The following is a 23,172-nucleotide window of genomic DNA, read 5'->3' as shown; positions in this document are numbered from 1 at the left end:
TTGACTATTAAGTGTCAATGATTATCTTACACTGAAATGCATTTCTATTTTTTTAAATATATACTGTATACTACATATGCCTAATACTGTTACTTAAATCATATACAGGTCTGAGGATATGTGATTATCGTAATTACATGATCGGTAGGTTTTCCCAGCAACTTTATAGAATTTCTCAGCTAGTGACTGCCAGGTTGTGTTCATAACATGGTAAATTTTGTTAACATATTTGAGACAGTTTAATGGGCAAAATGTAACAGCTTGCCTTGCGTTACTGTGTTACCTTGTGCTGATTCCGAGGATTAACGTCCCTGCGGCCCAGTCTCTCACCAGGCCTCTTGGCTGGTAATCTGGTCAACCAGGCTGTTGGATGCAGCTGTTTGCAGTATGGCATATGAATCACAGCCTGGTTGATACTTTATGCAAACATTTTTTAAAGAATACTGTCATTGAAAAATGTTAAAAAGTGGTCAAAGTGGAAAATGGTAAAAGAAATTAACATTATTAAATAACTCATTAAAACAATGAAACATGAACACAGTTGCTAAGTATAAATAAAAAATATATCATGAACTCTAAAGCAGACTTGGGTGTGTGCCATAGATGTGAGCCTTGCATAGTGATGTGTAATAGATGGTATAACCTTTAGAGCATTGCCCTGTACATAACAAGTTTGTTGATATATTTAATGTGCATTTTAGATGAGAAGTTTTTGACATTTGTATATTAATAGATGACTATTTTGCATTTCCCCCTGATGTTTAAATTTTCAGCAACATAGACAATCATTCTGTGCCTAGCCTTTCAGACCAAATAGAAAATGGTAAACCTTACATAAAAGGATGTGTTAGTTTCCCAGTATTTCAAACATTTTACCGATTTTCAATTAACTTGAACCATTCATTACTTGAATGTTTTCCTGTGAAATATATTTTTCATTGATCTCTACCAGATATACAGTGTGGTGCAAGAAAAGGGGCTTTATATGACAGGCTGGTGTCCTGTATTGCTATTTGTTTTTTATATTATGCATTTCTTGGACCACTCTGTCTACAAACAAGATTCTACCACAGAGCAATTACTTTTCTCAATGATTCCTGATTGTACTGGTGACATGTCGTCTGTTAAGGAATTATACGTAAATATAATATTTAAGTAAAAAGTTGCGAAATGTAAAGAAACAGTTTGGTCTCCGGCAGACCTGTTTTGAATTGTATTTTCTTTAATATCCATGCTTCAGCAATAAGTATAAAAACATTTCTGATTATTCCACAAAAAAATACTTTTCAATTACTCCTTCCTTTCTTCCATTTGATTATTTAAATGGAATAACTATTCTCGATTCATCTGAAACTGAATATATAATTATCCTGTGCTCTCTAATCCATGGGGATAGTACCTTACATCTAAGTCCTTTGCATCTGTTATTGACATGCTAGAAAATATTGTCATTATTTATATATTGTATTAAAATACCTTCCATTGTATTTTATAACAATAACCTGAACCATATTGTTTTAGCTTTATTTTTGTTATAATTTTAATAAGAAATCATGTTTGTATTTGATTAGTCAATGTTTTTATGACACAATGAGATTATAAAGGTGTATATAGCCTACAAATTAATGCAAGTGTTGTCTGTATGTCTGTATTGTTTTTACATTATATTCTAGAGTGAAATATTACATGACAAAGCTATTTAGCAGATATGGTATGAGTACTTAGTGTGGGAGAAGAGGGAGTGTTGACCTCCAGATGCACATTGAATAATTTTTAATAATGTGCCATATCTTGGAAATGTTTTGAGTGGATACTCAGCTTCCTTGTAACTTTGTAAGACTAATTAAATGATTTTAACATCAATGCTGAATATATATATATATATATATATATATATATATATATATATATATATATATATATATATATATATATATATATATATATATATATATATATATATATATATATACAGTATATATATCTGTAAATCTCATTATCTCATTTTGTGTGTATGAATAGTATAACACACTGGGTACTATACATTTTAAAGTACACCTGTATTACAATAATAGTTAAATGATTAATGTACTAGACAGTCGTATGGCAAATTCCAGATCCCTAATTAATCAAAATGATTAGTGGCACTATGTATTGTATATTGGTCTAATTAATAGAAAAATTTAACTTAAAATTAATATTCACTGTAAATTGTTATTTGTACATGTATACACTCACTGTATTATTTTAACACTTAAAGTGAGGCTATATTTTCCCAGCAGTTATCCACAAATGCAAAAGCAAAAACATTTAATAATTTTTTGTTTAGAAATTATTTAATATTACGGGGAGGGAATTTTCCTTACCATAGTGTTAGTTTTGCACATTCATAAGGTCGTGCTCAAAAGCCAATTTTGCCACCACTAGTTGCATTCAATTGGAAGTGTGTTCAGGTGTATTCTGTAACACTAATTAGTCATTATTGTACATTGTAAATGAAATATATTCTTTATTTTAAATCATTATAAAATTTTATTGTTTATAAAATCAAATCATAAGACTGATTTATATACTGTATTGACAAATTTTGAAGATTTAATGAGGTTTTCTTTAGGTAATATGTATACCAAAGAAAATGGGACTTTTTCATGTGTTCATTTGAGCTCCAGCACCACCTGTTGATGGCAGAGGTAACACTTTATAGTCTGATTGCTAAGTGCTGCTACATGGTAAAATATAATATTATGATCCCTACATGGCTGATATGCCATAGAGAACTATATTTTAAGTGTTTTAAGTCGATAGTTTAAATTTTTTTGCAAATTTAAGTGTTTTAACTGAACGTATATTGTCACAGTAATATATATATATTATAAAAGAAAACATAAATATTTTCTTAATTTGTAACATATGATTATTATAACAGGAAACCCCCACAGTAAAATGTATTAATACTGTATCACTTTAACATTAGTTAACTATATTATACTTTTAGACACTATTTGCATTCTATCCTGTAAACAAATGTTTATTTCTCTACAAAATTAACATTGCTATTGAATTAAGGTTACAGTATAAAATGGATTTTGTAAACTTATGTGATGATGTTATTAAGTGAACTCATATATAAATGACTCATTATAACCTCTTTTGAATCAGTAATGTGTTGAATGAAACATCTCTTTTTGTACATCTTATTCCATACTTTTCTATGTAAAATTAATTTTTTGTTGTCTCTTATTGCTTGGACGTTACAATTTGTTGTTACAGTATTTACTATTTGATAATATTTTGAATTTCAGTAAAAATTCAGAAGCAATGCTCTGAAAATTTGCCAATATTCTTATGGATATTGTGAATGTGTGGCTGGCTGCTGAAAGATTCGCAGGATGTCCCGCGTTGACAGCCCCTTTCGTAGCTAAATTGCGCAGCCCTCAAACTTCATCTTGCACCCATCAAGTTTCTTCATGCATCCATCAACCTTCACCATATATCCCCAAGTTTCACTGTGCATCCTTCAACCGTCACCGTGCATCCATCAACCTTCACCGTGCATCCCTTAAGATTTACTGTGCATCCCTCAACCTTCACCCTATATCCATTAAGCTTCACCATGTATTCTTCAAGCTTCATCAAATATCCTTCAACCTTCACCATATATCCCCCAAGCTTTGCAATGCATCCCTTAAGCTTCACCATGCATCCCTTAAGCTTCAGTATTTACAATATCCCCAAAGCTTCACCGAGAACAATTGATGACAAATGTAACAAATGAGCGGAGCGGGTAGAAATGTTGGCAGGTGTTACCATTAAGAGGTAAACTGTATGAAATAGTGTAGATTGTATCAATTTACTGCTTAAACATTAGGAGAAAAATTTAGCAAAAGAAGCTGTAGAAGATGTTTGCAAATAAGGGAAAGTGGAGAAGTTTAGGAGAAGGTGTGAATTAAAAATGTTTAAAGGATCCCTATTAATTTAATTTTAAATTTGAATTGAAACCCCTCTTGTTATATTCTGTATAAGCATCTCTTCAAAGTATTTGATCCTTTGGAATATGAGAGGTATTTGCACATTAAACCTTTATAAATACAGTATTTCATCCAATAAGTTTCTTCATATCTGCAAGTTTATACACCAGAAAACAATATTAACATTTAGGGATGAATTTCTTATCTATTACATTTTTATACTGTACATTTTAGATTGCATTTTATATTTTATACTGTAATCTTACATTTAAAAATTTTGATTACCAAACTTACTGGCAAATTTTATAATAAAAATGCTTAATAATATTATACTAGTAGATTAAACCATTTTTTAATCAATAAATTTCATAGGGTTTTTGACCCCTTCACTGTACATATGATTAATGGAGAATATTACATATCTCCTTCACTGCTCATGACCCCAACTACATGAACATTATACCTCACTCAAAGTATATAGACTCTAATAGTTATTATTTATATGATAAATATTGACATCAAATTGACTTTGAATGCAGATATTTTTTAAACTAATATATTAGTCCATATTTGGTGACGGTAATGCTGCATTTTTGTGCGTAATAGGAGGTTTTGCCAAATAACTGATATTTTTTTATTTTTTTTATTTCCAACTCTGTTTACCTCTGGGAGAATAAATATATTTATATCTTTCAACTCTGCCATACAGTTCAACAGTTGTTGAAGCAGAGGTGATGATAATCCATGGATTGGATATATCATGGCTAGTAGTAATGTTTACACTTCAGTCAAAACTTTGTAAGGGTCCAGGAGGGGTCAAGATGTCATCACGTTCATTTCATTCGATATGTGTGGGGGTTGGGTTATCTGTTCTCAGCCACGTTATCGTAACAGTCTCTCCACATCCGGGAACTCGAAAAACATTTCGTAATACAGACAGTACTATATAGCCATACTGGCTTAGCACTGTATTTTGGTAATTACATTACGTACTTATAAAAAATTTAAGGCTTATAATAGCAAGCACTGGGAGGTTTATTTTTCTTATTCAGCAGTGAAATGAATAGTAATATTTTCACCACTATTTAATTTGTGACTGATAATGAAGATGTTAAGGCGCTCGACTGAGTGGTGTGAATTTTTTTAATGTAGTATTTTAATGTTTAAAAAAAAAAAATTCACTGTGATTTGAAATGAAAATTGTTGAGTTTGGCAATATTATATTTTGACACTTTTTTTTTTAAATTTTCAGTTAATACAGTAATTCATTAACAACTGCACCACGAAGTTGTCACATGAAACAGGTGCACAGTTCAGGGGGTTAAGCTTGAATTGCTTAAATTTGTACTGAAAAGCTAACAAGACAACTACAGTTTATGCCTGCTCTTGCTTCAGCCAGCTTGGTTCAATCAATTACAGTATATGGACCAAATTAGTTTGTATGGCATTGCTTCATAATTTTTCTAAATTCTTATTATACCAACTCATTTTGATTGGCGTTTTATGTATACCAAAGTTGTAAAGCTTCTACATATACTGTACAGTATTCAATTTTTGTTTTTGTCTATCAGTCCATACATGGTCATGCCAAAATTTACACATACTGTGTGTGTAAAATTTTATATATATATATATATATATATATATATATATATATATATATATATATATATATATATATATATATATATATATATATATATATATATACACATACATACATATATATACAGTATATATATATATATACACATACACACATATATATACAGTATATATATATATACACATACATACATATATATATATATATATATATATATATATATATATATATATATATATATACACATACATACATATATATATATATATATATATATATATATATATATATATATATATATATATATATATATATATACACATACATACATATATATATATATATATATATATATATATATATATATATATATATATATATATATATATATATATATATATATACATATATATATATATATATACACATACATACATATATATATATATATATATATATATATATATATATATATATACACATACATACATATATATATATATATATATATATATATATATATATATATATATATACACACATACATACATACATACACACACACACACACACACACACACACACACACACACACACACATATACACACACACACACACACACACACACACACACACACACACACACACACACACACACACACACACACACACACACACACACACACACACACACACACACACACACACACACACACACACACACACACACACACATACACACACATGGATGGCCTTACACTGCATAACAAATATATGTACAGGTTGCATATTGGAAGGTAATATGGGAATAAACTTTGCATGAATAGAGGAATGAAGGTCTGTTTAAGCATTAAAAGTATTAATTATTAAAACAAATACTTTTCTCTATATACAATATGTATAATATATATGTTTTTGTATAACTGCTCCCTTGCATTTGTTTTATTCTCTTATTGATGAGCTAAGTAGGTGTTTGAGGGGGAAGTTGGGGAAGTACATCCGAGGAAGCTGGTGAGATGATATACCTGAGGAAGTTGAAGAGGTATACCTGGTAAAGTTGAGGAGGTATATCCTGAGGGAGTTCTGGAGGTATACCAGAGAAAGTTGGGTTAGGTATACCCCAGTGAAATTATGGAGATACTGTATACCTGAAGAAGTTAGGGAGGTATGCTCAAGAAAATTATGCCAAAAAAAATTATATTTATTGTGTTAGATGTATCTGCTCCACAAAATTTAGCCGGGAATAGGTCAAAAGTGTTAAATTAATAAATGATAAAATGTTTTGGATTGTATGATTGATTTAATATTGAAATGTAATGTTTTAGTCCGGTGATGTTTCATGACTAATAAAGGGTGTTTGTGCATTCTGTATGATATTCAAAGCATGTTGATATTGTGATTTTTTTTTTTTTACACATACAGGCATCATTGAGAAATTATATTAAACAAACGCTCAGTGTTGTACTGCATATTGAAAATCCTCTGTGATAGAGGACTTGGGCTCAACTTACCTAAGTTGGTTCTGAAAGTATGGCCAGATGTTCAAGTGCCTTTGGACATTACAGATAAGCTTGTGAAAATATGTAATGTGCCTTTAGACATTACACAGAAGTCCTTGAGAGTATGGCCAGATACTTGCGTGCTTGCGGTTGCTGCTATACACAAGTTTCTGAGAGTAGAGCCAGATGTGTCTGTGCTAGCAGCTCTTACACGATGCTTTCCAGTGAATTTGAATATGGCGGCAATTGTTTTCCTCCTTTTAAATGATGTTTGTGTTAAGTGATGACTACTAAGTCTGATATTTTAAAGTCTGATCACTGTGTAAATATTATATTCTTACTCATGATGATTATTAATCATTTGTTGTACAATTCATGTTATAAAAAGCTTTCTTTTGATATGCATTTGTTTTATTGTCCAAATTTGTTTTATTGTCTAAATTTAAGATAGATATTAAATTATCCACTTATGGGTCAATAGTAAATGAGGTGCTTTACCTTCACCTCATCCCCTTCGTTCTTGATTCACAATCGAGAATTCTGGGTTCAAATCCTTGGCAGAACAGAAATGATTGGGCGCATTTCCTATCACCTAATGCCCCTGTCCACCCAACAGTAAAGAGGAACCCAGGAGTTAGTCTACTTATTGTGGGGTTGCATCCTGGGGAAGGTCAGTTATTTGACCCTTGTGGGACCTCGTACTATACATGTACTGAACAGCCTAATATGTACTGTATGTATAAATTGGTTGCCTGTCCCCCTGACACAATAAATTATTATATATGTTGTACCTAAGGCCAAGTTGCCTAACAACCCGAATTTTCTTAAAATTATATATTTTCAAACATTTTACTTATGAAATGATAAAGCTTTCCATTATATTATTTATGACTTTGTTTATCTATTGCTCTTTGTGTTACATCTGATCTTCTGAAGAAGTTGTAAATAGAGGGAACCTAATTTAAGTGTCCGTGGCGGGAAGTTTCCTCTTGCGATGAAGTGTGTGATTGGTGGTTGAGGGCGGGTGAGGACGCCCAGCGGGGTTGCCCGCTGCAGTGTGACAAGTACACTGGAGGTGGGAGGACGCGTTACAGTTCCCCGCCCTACTCGCTCTCCAGAATGCACCCTGACAAAGCACAAGAGGAACTCTCCACGTTCACTGACATCTGAAGTGGCATTCCAAGGAGAGAGAGCCATTCCACGGGATTACACAGCCTACTGGAGGAGTGAAAAAGTCCTACAGGTACATGAGCCGCCATTTTCACCCCCAACTATATTCCCGCCCTGTAAAGGTGACGCCCATATATAATTCCGACTTATACATATATTTATTATAAACATATACATATGCACATATCAATATACATACAATATAAAGTGTGAGGGTGCAAGTGTAGGCTCGGGTGAGGTGAGGAGTGATGGAAAGGGGGGGGGGTAGAAATAGCCTAAGTTACTCTATCCCTTTGAGATGTATTTTTTTCTTGTCTCAATAAACATACTTGAACTTGAGGAGTGATGGTGGTCGGGTATCTATACTTGTTGTTTAAGATTCGCTACCTGGAACAAAAATGTTCCAAGTAGAACGGGCTATGGTGAGCCCATCATCTATACTGTCAGCTGGGCATGGGTACGTGTGGGTAGTGTGCCTGGGGATGCTCCTACACGCCTAGTGCCTGCCTTGTCACGCCCTAGGCTGTGACAAGGTAGGCATATTGAGATTACTTATTAGCATTTAGATTGAGGTACTTATAATAAACATGTTAAGATTTAAATAATAACATGCGAGATCCAAACAGCGTTCTTCTGATAACCAAATTGAGTGTTATAACTACATAATTGATAATTAAACACAATCTGAAATATAGAGAAACATATAAATGAGAGAAGACTTGTAATTAGCATGCTCCCGTATTTTGATGAGAGGGAGCAGTAGAACAACATAGCATCAGGCTATGTCCCATGTGCATGGGACATAGCCTTACAGGTTCCGGAAGATGAGAGGAAATGACAGCACCTGATAAAGACCTTTTGTGCCCTCTGCATAATGCTTTTGCGCTACCGCTCACAGGATGAGTATGGGGTGCACAATAAACTTAGCAGACTCCGGCGGCTACTCACCGCTGGAACATTATCTAACACTCCAGCGTTACAAACCAATACAATTTCATCTAAGATTCAACAGAGCACAAGAAATTTTTAAAAAACATTGCGCTTAATCTTACTGAAGCGACCATACGAGTCATAAATACTCATACTCCGCCTAAGTAAAACATGAAACAAGCAACACTTAGTGGGTCAGCCAGAAACCTATAGGGCCCGCGCAGGAATATCACCGTAAAAAAAATCGGCTTGTTTGGTCATATTTCTATGTTAGTTTTCACTCATATTAAACAAAATAAAATCATATACTATAATGGAAACCTTTACCATTACATAGAAAACAATATAGAAACATATATAATTTAAAGAAAATTAGACTTGTTAGGCAAATCGGGCCTTGCATACTAGGCCAAGTAGGGCGTTATATAATACATACATATATATACCAGGCGCTCTATTACATCTAGTAAGCAGGCCCGAATTGCTATTTGGGCAAAGCAATTTTCGTTATTTTCAAATTGGTTAATTTTTAACAATATTATTACGAGTATATTATATTAAGTACATGAAATACCTCACTAAATTATGTTAAGAAAGGTTAGATTAGGCTCGGTCAGGTTTTGCTCCTATACCTGCTTGATTTATAAAAAGGAAAGTGTATTGTTAATATTTAAATTGGTTATAGTTCTTATTATTAAAGAAATACACACATTCACACAGAGACAGGCATATACAGACACACATAGAGGGTCACAATGTATGCGTGTGGGCAGTGTGTGTGGTAATCGTTGCTCGTGTTTTCATTACCGGTGTCCCCAGGGCCGCCAAGTCGACGTGTCGCACGCGGGAAAAAAATTGGAGAATCGTTAAGCACCTCCAATACGCTGGGGATTATAGCTATTATGACAGTTCGTCAGTGGGATCGACGCGCAAAATACCACAGAGTTTTTACGATGGTTACATAACATAACTTTTCGTTATAAATTTAGCGTTTAAAATATAAAGAATGAGTTAAGAATGAGGTTGATATTTCTGGGGAAAATAGCAGTGGCTGGTATTTTACGTTGAGAAGAAATAGCACTGCCTTATCTATTTTCATATTTGGACGCTGTCAGCTACTTTATTATACTCTTCAAAACTATCTCTTCCTGTGAGCTAAAATTCATATTGTGCATCTTATACTTTATTCTGTAAGTGGCAGTTGACAGTGCACTCATTCCTCATCCTGTAAGTGCAGTTGACAGTGCACTCATTCCTCATCCTGTAAGTGCAGTTGACAGTGCACTCATTCCTCATCCTGTAAGTGCAGTTGACAGTGCACTCATTCCTCATCCTGTAAGTGCAGTTGACAGTGCACTCATTCCTCATCCTGTAAGTGCAGTTGACAGTGCACTCATTCCTCATCCTGTAAGTGCAGTTGACAGTGCACTCATTCCTCATCCTGTAAGTGCAGTTGACAGTGCACTCATTCCTCATCCTGTAAGTGGCAGTTGACAGTGCACTCATTCCTCATCCTGTAAGTGGCAGTTGACAGTGCACTCATTCCTCATCCTGTAAGTGCAGTTGACAGTGCACTCATTCCTCATCCTGTAAGTGGCAGTTGACAGTGCACTCATTCCTCATCCTGAAAGTGCAGTTGACAGTGCACTCATTCCTCATCCTGTAAGTGCAGTTGACAGTGCACTCATTCCTCATCCTGTAAGTGCAGTTGACAGTGCACTCATTCCTCATCCTGTAAGTGCAGTTGACAGTGCACTCATTCCTCATCCTGATAATTATTCTTATCATTCCTTATCACAGACGTGGCCACACATTTACAATGCTAACCAGCATATATACATTTTCTTCTGTCCTCCATGGACAGGGTGAGAGATTTGTCAACCATACAGTTCAGGGATTTATTGAACAATCAACCACAGGTGATTGTAGTGCTTTTAAAATGCTAGGCTAAGCTACATACGTAAATACATTGATACATAGATTAATGTATGCTACATAAAGTGTTTGATGTGTCTTTTTACATAGTGTCATTAATGTGCATTTACAAAGGTGAAATGTAATTCTGATAAGCTTCCACATATACTTTATACACATACATATGCATACATTAATTGTCTCTTTTACTCTGAAAGGGTGAGATAGTTGATAGAGAAACTAGTGTGTAATTAAGAACTTAACCACTGAAGGTGATTAAGATGCTTTTATAAGCTCAGGTTATATAGTTACATCACATACATACATTGTATAATTGATACATTACATGGTCAATCTAGGGTACAAGTCCAATATATCATCAAGTGTTGGTGGGGTCTACTGCTTTATTTAGTAATGACAAGTCTCTCGGAGGGTATATAAATGGCGTCATGTCAAAGGGTAATATATATACAAGGCTAATGTTAAGTGCAATTGTATTCCTAATTTGTGTATTTGGTGTGATATAGACAGTTATATGAATAGCTATTTGTTAATAGCTATTCATAGCTTTGTTAAATCATCTAATTTTAAAATCACTTGTTTAATTGTTTAAAAACTATTGTACCGATGCAGTGTTATCGTCATTATTATACACAAGCTTTTGTTCTATCATAAAGTTGATTTCATGTATTCTTGCTTCATGTTAATAAATTATATACGACAGCCACATATAATCCTGATTTCGTTTTGCAATTTTAGTGTAGTAACATTTGTTATTATATAGGACCAAAATTGGTGTGGTAATCTTTCAGTGATCTTTTAGAGGCCTGTAGATTTGAGCTATTCTACAATGGCGCCATATTTGCTCTTGTACCTCATTACAGTATATATATTTTATTCTCGAGAGCTTTAAAAAATCTTTAAATTTTGTTGCAATTTTTTGCTTCGCAGGTAAGGTGCAGAAGACTGATATATCAAAGTATCTGAAAGAGCAGACAGTAGGTAAGTAGTCAATCTTCAGTTTTGGTGATCCACTCATACGATTACCTATTTGTTTATTGAACACCTTAGAGTTTTTCTTTGGAGATTACAAAGTCTAATGCTTTCACAGGCTATGTATACAAGTTTAAGATGTTCTGAATATCCTGATAAGTTTTGTGTTGGTAAAATAGCCTAGTTTCCAGTGTCGTAGCTGATCACCTAAGTCTATTTTTACTAGGATATAAAACATAAGTTTCCTTTAACAATATAATTATAAACGGAATTAATATACAAAGCAAGAGTTTCAGTCACATTTGTATGGATACACTCCCACACAGATGTTGTCCAGTACGATGACACGGACAAGGCAACTAAAGCTGCAGGTGTTAAGACTGAAATTGAGTTAGATTTGGGCATAAAATGGGAGAAAGCACGAATATAAACAATGTTTAGAACCGAGAACTATATGTACGGACAGTACAAAACTTCCACCAGTGTAACATTGTAATTGCCAGAATTAGGCTGGGATATCGATATCTATGGTAGATGGCTATAGGTAGTGAATCGCCTAATGGTGAACACTGAACACTCCAACTGTAAACTGTGAACAAGAGCTGGGACACACTCTCCAACACTATATCCGTGGTTGCCCTGTTATCAATGAGTTCAGACAAAATTGTATGAGGTCCTTTGAGCTCTGCAACTAGTACATACACTCATGAGTATTGGAAGATATTCTTGTGTTCTACCCAGAGTTTGCTAGTGCAGGTTAATTGATTAGATTCGTTTGTTATAAAAAAAAATGAAGACCGAATTTAGAAGATATGGTTTCGACATCTTCATTTACTGCCATATTATTTCTTAGTAACTACTCCAAATGGCGAGAGTGCCGGCCGACGCTACTCTCACCAAGCGGCCGACGCTACTCTCACCGTAGCGGCCGACGCTACTCTCACCGTAGCGGCCGACGCTACTCTCACCGTAGCGGCCGACGCTACTCTCACCGTAGCGGCCGACGCTACTCTCACCGTAGCGGCCGACGCTACTCTCACCGTAGTGGCCGACGCTACTCTCACCGTAGTGGCCGACGCTACTCTCACCAAACGGCCGACGCTACTCTCACCGTAGCGGCCGACGCTACTCTCACCGTAGCGGCCGACGCTACTCTCACCGTGGCGGCCGACGCTACTCTCACCGTAGTGGCCGACGCTACTCTCACCAAGCGGCCGACGCTACTCTCACCGTAGCGGCCGACGCTACTCTCACCGTAGCGGCCGACGCTACTCTCACCGTAGCGGCCGACGCTACTCTCACCGTAGCGGCCGACGCTACTCTCACCGTAGTGGCCGACGCTACTCTCACCGTAGCGGCCGACGCTACTCTCACCGTAGCGGCCGACGCTACTCTCACCGTAGCGGCCGACGCTACTCTCACCGTAGCGGCCGACGCTACTCTCACCGTAGCGGCCGACGCTACTCTCACCGTAGTGGCCGACGCTACTCTCACCGTAGTGGCCGACGCTACTCTCACCAAACGGCCGACGCTACTCTCACCGTAGCGGCCGACGCTACTCTCACCGTAGCGGCCGACGCTACTCTCACCGTGGCGGCCGACGCTACTCTCACCGTAGTGGCCGACGCTACTCTCACCAAGCGGCCGACGCTACTCTCACCGTAGCGGCCGACGCTACTCTCACCGTAGCGGCCGACGCTACTCTCACCGTAGCGGCCGACGCTACTCTCACCGTAGCGGCCGACGCTACTCTCACCGTAGTGGCCGACGCTACTCTCACCGTAGCGGCCGACGCTACTCTCACCGTAGCGGCCGACGCTACTCTCACCGTAGTGGCCGACGCTACTCTCACCGTAGTGGCCGACGCTACTCTCACCGTAGCGGCCGACGCTACTCTCACCATAGCGGCTGACGCTACTCTCACCGTAGCGGCCGACGCTACTCTCACCGTAGTGGCCGACGCTACTCTCACTATAGCGGCCGACGCTACTCTCACTATAGCGGCCGACGCTACTCTCACCGTAGCGGCCGACGCTACTCTCACTATAGCGGCCGACGCTACTCTCACCGTAGCGGGCTATATTACTTGCACACGTAGTGGCCGACACTCGTTGAAACCTTAATTCCTGAGCAAGTTAGAAGACATTAATCTTGATCGCTTCATTTAAAGGTTCAATGGAACGCACTCAAGTGCTCCCCTAAATGTTGGATAGGGGCGTAGATGCTGTTTCACTAATATAGTTCCGAATTCCCATTTTCGGGGAGAGGAAACATCAACCTTCGTTATTAAATTTAAAAAATTGTGATTATTGCACCCCCCCCCTCTCTCTCTCTCTCTCTCTCTCTCTCTCTCTCTCTCTCTCTCTCTCTCTCTCTCTCTCTCTCTCTCTATATATATATATATATATATATATATATATACATATATATATATGTATATATATACATATATGCAACAATGATCACAAAAACACTGATCCAAGTATGCAGAATAACCACATATGAAAAATAGAAAATGCTTAACGCGTTTTCGGCTAATTCGCCTTCATCAGAGCAAAGATTCTACTTTGCTCTGATGAAGGCGAATTAGCCGAAAACGCGTTAAGCATTTTCTATTTTTCATATGTGGTTATTCTGCATATATATATATATATATATGTATATACATATATATGTATATATATATATATATATATATATATATATATATATATATATATATATATATATATATATATGTCGTACCTAGTAGCCAGAACGCACTTCTGAGCCTACTATGCAAGGCCCGATTTGCTTAATAAGCCAAGTTTTCCTGAATTAATATATTTTCTCTAATTTTTTTCTTATGAAAAGATAAAGCTACCCATTTCATTATGTATGATGTTAATTTTATTTTATTGGAGTTAAAATTAACGTTGATATATGACCGAACCTAACCAATCCTACCTAACCTAACCTAACCTATCGCTATTGGTTAGGTTAGGTAGCCGAAAAAGGTAGGTTAGGTTAGGTAGGTTAGGTTGTCGAAAAACAATTAATTCATGAAAACTTGGCTTATTAGGCAAATCGGGCCTTGAATAGTAGGCTGAGAAGTGCGTTCTGGCTACTAGGTACGACATATATAAATATAATATATATATGTGTGTGTGTGTGTGTGTGTGTGTGTGTGTGTGTGTGTGTGTGTGTGTGTGTGTGTGTGTGTGTGTGTGTGTGTGTGTGTGTGTGTGTGTGTGCACAATTAGGTCTATGATTGTGTAAGGTCTACGATTTATTAAGCCTAAGATAAAGATAAGTTTGATTAGATTTACGGTTAGGCTATTTCAGCTTTTGTTATGTCCTTTAGAATTTCAGTGGTACATAATGAGTCCTTTGGGTGCGACCTTGGGTTAATGTTCGTAGTGTTCAGTAGGCTTCCCTTCAGGTTCTCACAGCATCGTATATTTGAATGCATAACTTTGTTACCAGCCAAATTTAACAATCAGGTCCTTTGATATTATCTGATTTCTTTATTTTTCTGATGACTCTTATTGAATAATACACAGTAACCATTGTTTTATTTTAATAATCGAGCATCACTGCATTGCTACTAGGCTATGTGTAATTATACATACCATTGTATATATGATAATTGGTATATTGCATATACTGTCATATTGCTATTATACCTAAGAATAATAAGTATTTAAGAGTGTTAAATGCATAGTTTTGTAAAATAACAGTTGTTCACGATATTGTACTGTCGATAATAATCGCTTTCCGACATGACAACAAAACCATATTATCTTATTTTCTGTCATTTAGAGATAATTTCTGTAATTTAGAATATATCTTTTCTCTGACATGTTCCCACAGTGATAGATAATAATGCTCTGGTAGCATTTTCCTGATGCTGTATTATGCATGCTAAGTGCTCAGTATCAAGTTTATGTATATAATACGTGCTACTCGTCTAGGCTCAGACTCCACAAACATATTCAGTCGAAACAATAGCGTGAATGTACTAGTATTTATTAACAAAGTTTCTAAATAACAATAATCCTTCGCCACAACAAGAAGCTGAAAGATCTCGCACACAATATTGGAGACATTGTGTACAGCAACACACTTGTTAAAAAGACAACACAATATCTGGTCTTATTTTACTTAGTTCATCTTGACGGGTTCTAGTATTTTTGTTTATCTTGTTGTTATCTATTGACGAAATATGACAGTTCTGAGGGATATTAATCATGTATATAATTCCTGACCTTCATATGCGTATCATTCAAATTAGATATATATCTAATTCAATCATTATTATTTCTCCATATTCTCCAATTTGGAGAAAAGAATAAGGGAGCCTTGTAGTTGTATTTCTCTCATGTGTTCCTCGTCCTTTCTCCAGAGGGAAGAAATATTTCTCACCACCTCATGCAGACGAAAATTGTTCCTTCTCAGAGTTGAGTTCATTTCCGTCGTTTGTTCTACTCCACAAAGGAAATAAACAGACAATTAAAAAAGATTAAAGGCTGCGCAATACTCTCCGTCTGTTCTTCCTCGACGTACTTAATCTTCATCCTGGTGCCGTCGAAGCGAGGGGAAGCGAGGAAAACATTTGTGACTGTGAAATATTCTTTAAGTCTCTCAGGAAATCAACCTTCTGGTAGTGGCGGTGTTGCCGTCGCGAGGGGCATACATTTTTCTGGTAAATAATCACCGGGATGGCGGCTCCAGTATTCTCCGACAAGCGCCGCTATTGTTTCTCTATGATGGCGCTCACAGTCAATGGCTATTTTTTGGGCAATACCTGCGAGAATTTGTGGCGATTATTTGGCCTTTGTGGCGAGTTTCTGGAGCGAAATTAACACAGAATTGCCTCTACCCGGATAGCAATGGTTGGATGCACGCAGGAGTTTTTAAGGAGGTCGGGGGATCTATGTAAATTGAAGCGTATTAAGATAGCTCGCTGCTATCTTAATGTTTACCGATGAGCTGCTCGTTTAGCTCGTAAAATAATAGTTCACGGGTTAATTTCGTAGTCGAGTAGAAGGCAGATATTCAGAATTAAAAAAAAAGATGTTATGCTGACCTGAAACAGTGAAAGAGGGAGAATGTAGAAAGTTAAGATGGAGGATTGTCAATAAAGGCGTTTAAAGCTTAGATTATATAGGAGAATAATTATGAGGGAGCTTAGACGGCGGCGGTGTAAAGGGGAGACTAAAATATGGGGATGCAAAGGGGCAATGAAGAGTTTAGACTCATTAGTCGTGAATGGAAATATGAGGCAGATTAGAGAATGAGAGTGTGGGAGGTAACTATGAGGGAGTTTGGACGGTAAAGGTCAGTGAGAAGTTTGAGGGAATTTAAACAGTAAAGGATGTTACTGAGAAGTCTGACGAAGTTTCGACAGTGAAGGAGTTTAGTGAGAAGTGTGAGGGAGCTTAGACAGTAAAGGATTTTTAAGAAGTCTGAAGGGACTTAGGCAGTAAAGGAGGTTAACTGGAAGTATGAGCTAGTTTTAGTTCTGAGAGAATGACACGAACGAGAAGGTTATGGGAGTGTGGACAATGAAGGCGTTAGGGAGAATAATGAAGGGCTACAATGTGGTGGGTTAGATGCTAACTTACTGGTAATGTGCCGGTGTACCCGGGAGTGTTACGGAGAGGGACAAGCAAGCTTGAGGTGAAGTATTGAGAAGTTTTGGGATAATTAGACGAAAAATATCAGTCCAAAATAGACGAAAATTAAAAAAAAATGAGATGTTTATTTAATAAATATTAATCCACTACATATGCTAGGGTGGTAAATGCATGAGGCTGTATAAAGTATGAAGACCACTAAATTATGAGTGTGTGGGACAAGTAAGTATATATATATATGTCGTACCTAGTAGCCACAACGCACTTCTCAGCCTACTATGCAAGGCCCGATTTGCCTAATAAGCCAAGTTTTCATGAATTAATTGTTTTTCGACTACCTAACCTAACTTTACTTAACTTTTTAGGCTACCTAAGCTAACCTAACCTATAAAGATAGGTTAGGTTAGGTTAGGTTCGGTCATATATCTACGTTAATTTTAACTCCAATAAAAAAAAATTGACCTCATACATAATGAAATGGGTAGCTTTATCATTTCATAAGAAAAAAATTAGAGAAAATATATTAATTCAGGAAAACTTGGCTTATTAGGCAAATCGGGCCTTGCATAGCAGGCCGAGTACGACGTTCTGGCTACTACGTACAACATATATATATATATATATATATATATATATATATATATATATATATATATATATATATATATATATATATATCTATATATATATATATATATCTATATATATATATATATATATATATATATATATATATATATATATATATATATATATATATATATATATATATATATATGTCGTACCTAGTAGCCAGAACGCACTTCTTGGCCTACTATGCAAGGCCCGATTTGCCTAATAAGCCAAGTTTTCCTGAATTAATATATTTTCTCTAATTTTTTTCTTATGAAATGATAAAGCTAACCATTTCATTACATATGAGGTCAATTTTTTTTATTGGAGTTAAAATTAACATAGATATATGACCGAACCTAACCAACCCTACCTAACCTAACCTATCCTATCTCTATAGGTTAGATTAGGTTATGTAGCCGAAAAAGTTAGGTTAGGTCGTCGAAAAATAATTAATTCATGAAAACTTGGCTTATTAGGGAAATCGGGCCTTGCATAGTATGCTGAGAAATGAGTTCTGGCTATTAGGTACGACACACACACACACACACATATATATATATATATATATATATATATATATATATATATATATATATATATATATATATATATATATATATATATATATATATAATAATAATTTTGATGAATGAATGGGGACAGATACAGCCTTTTCGACTTTATACTTTTTTAAGGAAAAAAAGCGTATTATTTTATTGGACGATGTTTATTTTACTAAGTTAACAAGTATCGTTTATAATTTATTCTATTACTGTAATTGCTTAGTACAGTACAGTATATTGCTTTGTAATTATTATTATTATTATTATTAGTAGTAGTAGTAGTACCAGGAGTAATAGTAGGAGTAGTAATAAGAGTAGTAATAGTAGGGGCAATAAAAGTAGTTGTAATAGTTTTTAAAGAAATGAATACTATAAAATTAGATTTCTTAATTCACAGTAAACATATATTTTCTTTAATTTGCTACTTAGTATACTTGTTTGGCTAGGTTCAATTCCGGGGCTCACTTCATTTACATTTATGCCTTTTATCACACTTTTACTGCATGTCTCTGGCTCATCGCATATACATGGAGAGAAAGAGGGGAGGTAAGGAGAGAGGGAGAGAGGGAGGGAGAGTGGATATCCAGGCGAGATATCTGTATGGACAAACTGTACATTTCTTCGTCATTCTCCCCAATAATCAAATATGACTTGTTTATGTAAATGTAAGAATTTGATCAATCATGTTCCGTGCGAGTGTATGTCATTGTTTGCTGATGCGTGAGAAAATTTATCTGACGTGCGAGTGCGCGCGTGTATTCATTTATTTGTTCCTGCAGGGTAGAGCTGTTAGCTCTTGGATCCCGCCTTTCGAGCCATCGGTTGTTTTATGTACTGACTCCCAAAATATTTTCTATATCATATCTGCTATATTACACTCTCAGCATGATGCAGCATACAACAGTTGTATGACTCCCAACCGGGGCCGGTGTTCACGACTACAGTGTGTGTGTATTGTATTTTGATTGTGTATTTTTAGTGGCATGTAATGCCTGAAGGCAATTGACAATATTCTTCGTATGATAATAATAATTTATTATTATTATTATTTGTATTTGATTTATACTCAAGGACATTTAAAATGTTTTATTATGTTTGCTATTTTATATATTTTCCGAAATTTTTATATCCTTTTAATTTCCCCTATAAAGAAACGTAGAATCCAGTTGGATATTTCCTGATCGTCACAGAATTGCCTAAGTTTATTCATGCAAATCCTATAATCAAAAGGTAAATGCATTTGCACATCTGAATGGGTGACTCTATAATGCATTTCATGAGAGGAGACAATATGTAGTGTTGCTTGAGCTGTTGAATGGCGAGTGTTCAATAGGCTAGAGCAAATAACCACGCTTTTAATTTATTGTTGGAACATGTATCCAGCTTTACTTTCCTCGGCGCTAAACATAATTTGCATATAGTTATTGCAACTGATGAATCATAAAAGAAGAATTTACTACGAGAGTGCTACCGAAGACTGAGAGGGAAAAAAAGCGTATAAACTGATGACTGGGGAACCGCCAATTCACGAAAATCCTGATGGTGAGCGTCCGGCCCCAGCGCGCCAATTACCATACAAATATAATATAGTGTAAAAAGTCCTCCCGCCCCCGGACACCAATTCTCGCCACCCTCCCGACCCTATTCCCGCCAACGTGGTGTCAGGGAGAGAACTGGACGAGCTGGTTTAACCCAGGTGGAGGGGCCGGAGTATTATAATTTGTCCCGCATAATTCCGTAATCAAATCTACATGAATCTTGCTCTTGTGGTAGTGTTGCCACTCATGGTTCTTACTATTTCACAGTCCTGGGTTAAAATGTTCTCCGTTGAAGCTTTTTTTATATAATCTTAATTCCCCTTGCAGTTGTATAATTAATATAAAGAGAACAGCTTTCGTTTATTATTCCTACTTCAAACACACTGTGATTGACTGAAACTGAACAAAGACGAATATATCCTAAGTAAATACTCCCTTGTACGACCATCGAACTCCACAAACAGAGTGTGACACGACGCCCATTCATAAAACAGGATAAACAATTTCATGCCCGCGCTATGTCAACACCGGAATTCCCATTGAGATCGCAATATGTGAAACAAATGAAATTATTCTACAGCGACAGATTGCTTTTGTCAGTAGGTAGACTGAGAAAATTACTTTGCTCAGCAGCGGAATTAAGGGTATCAGAGCTGAGATTTCTCCCCTTTCACAGGAGGGTTTAGACAAAGAGACCGGTTATTACTCTGCCAAATTAAAATTCTCTAGTCGCTATCCATCTTGTCAGCGTTATATTTTTCTCTAATATAATGTCGAAGAGTTTCCCGATTTTGAGTTCTTGACACGTTTAGCATTTGCTCTATCATTTCGACAACAAATTATAAGTAAATATAAATGAGAGTATTTCAGTTAGTAATGTAGGTAGTAGTTGTAGTATTGAAATTGTAGTTGTAAGTTTCACAAGAGATGCTTCCCATCGGCCGGTTTAATACGAATGAGTTTTGGGGTAGATATAAATAGGAGCAGCCTTGCATGGGCCAATAGGCATTCTCCGGTTTCCTCATTTCTTATGTTCTCATTTCTTTCATATCAAGCAACTTCCCGAATTTATATTTTTTCGTGTTCAAGTCTTTTTTTTTAACGTTCTGGTTTTCCAAGATGACACGTGGGGGGGGGGGGGGGGAGGAAGGGTATATAGAAGTCATAGACCAGTTGGGGGGTTGGCCCCAGTGCTACATTTTAATAAATATAGGCGTATATAGCGACTCCCGACTCTCGCCTATGTCGTGCATTGACTGTTGCCCTTCATGTTGCTCTCTTCCTTTTCACCAGCTTACTATTTGTGTACGGACTGAAGACACTTGCAAGATTTCCTCTCAGTTCATGTTAGCAACAGCTCTCCTCGTGTCATTCCATCTTTGCCCCCATGGAGGGTGCCACTTGCAAGGTGTTGTATAGTAAAGGCTTCTGCCTCTCCTACGGTTATTAAACACCGTTTCCTCGAATAATTTTTTTGACACTCAGGCGCCACTGCCGTCGCCACAGATGGGTGTAAGTCTGCCGACGGTGTAGGCTGCTCCGTTGTCTTTCCTGACCACCTGTGTGTCGCCTGTCCCCGCAGACTACCATCTTCACGGCTCAACTTTATGCAATCTTGTATGCACTTCGTCAACTGGTCTCCCGACCTCAACGTTCGTCACTGTGGTTGACTGCCACAATGCCCTCATGGCCTTGGAGTCATTTAACACTATGCATACTGTCTTGCTGGAAATTCAACATTGGCTATTTCATATTTCTAGCAGATGTAAGACAGTTGAGTTCTGCGGGTTCTCAGCCATATTGGTATTACCTTAAATGAACATGTGGACACTGCTGCTATGGAGGCTGTTAGCATTTGTTCTGTTCCGAAAGAGGCGTTCCTTATTCAGACTTATCATACGTTCTTCAATCCGCGACTGCTGGCAGGGTCGCTGGTCCGAGGCTACAGGTAACAAACTGCGCTCTTGGCATTCTCCTATCTAAACAGGAGAATGGGTTGAATATATATGTATATATATATATATATATATATATATATATATATATATATATATATATATATATATATATATATATATATATGAGATATATGAGATATAAATAAAGATTGCAACAAAACTAGAGAGAGATGCAGGTACATAAGAGGAAGAGAACACTAGGATACTTGGAGCTAGTAAGTGGGAGATGATGGGGGATGAGGGAGGTGTTGAGGGGGTATGGGAGGAGGTGGTGGGGGGGAGGATCTGTGAAGAGAGGGGGTGAGGGGAGGTGGGGATGAGAGAGGCATATGAATGTGAAAAAATCTGCATATCTTAATAACTGTCGCGGCCAGGGTAGCTTAAGGCGGGGGGAGGAGGAGGTGGAGGAGGAGATGTCGAAGAGGAAGAGTAGGCAAGTCAGAGAGGCGAAGTAAGGGGGAGAAGGAAATGAGTAATGCCTTTGAAAGATGGAACAAGCTTATTATGGAGATGGAAGGAGAGAGTCAGTCTCTCTCTCTCTCTCTCTCTCTCTCTCTCTCTCTCTCTCTCTCTCTCTCTCTCTCTCTCTCTCTCTCTCTCTCTCTCTCTCTCTCTCTCTCTCTCTCTGTGTCTCTCTCTCTCTGTGTCTCTCTCTCTCTCTCTCTCTCTCTCTCTCTCTCTCTCTCTCTCTCTCTCTCTCTCTCTCTCTCTCTCTCTCTCTCTCTCTCTCTCTCTCTCTCTCTCTCTCTCTCCCCCACACACATACGCAGTACTAAACTGGGTAAGAGAATACCCATAA

At 36.6% G+C, this 23,172-nt stretch overlaps 1 long non-coding RNA gene across 1 annotated transcript in view; it reads left to right on the top strand.

Moving 5' to 3' along the window:
• Positions 1-8,144: 8,144 nt before the first annotated feature.
• LOC138365517 (uncharacterized) overlaps positions 8,145-23,172 on the top strand; it is a 248,964-nt gene continuing 233,936 nt past the window's right edge. The window contains exon 1 of the long non-coding RNA XR_011228867.1: positions 8,145-8,317. This is a non-coding gene — a long non-coding RNA (uncharacterized lncRNA). The remainder of the gene's footprint in view (positions 8,318-23,172) is intronic.

The sequence above is a fragment of the Procambarus clarkii genome, chromosome 17 (genome assembly GCF_040958095.1).
Source record: "Procambarus clarkii isolate CNS0578487 chromosome 17, FALCON_Pclarkii_2.0, whole genome shotgun sequence".
NCBI lineage: Eukaryota > Metazoa > Arthropoda > Malacostraca > Decapoda > Cambaridae > Procambarus > Procambarus clarkii.
The sequence above is the reverse complement of the archived record's forward strand: the minus strand, read 5'-3'. Positions and strand labels throughout refer to the sequence as shown.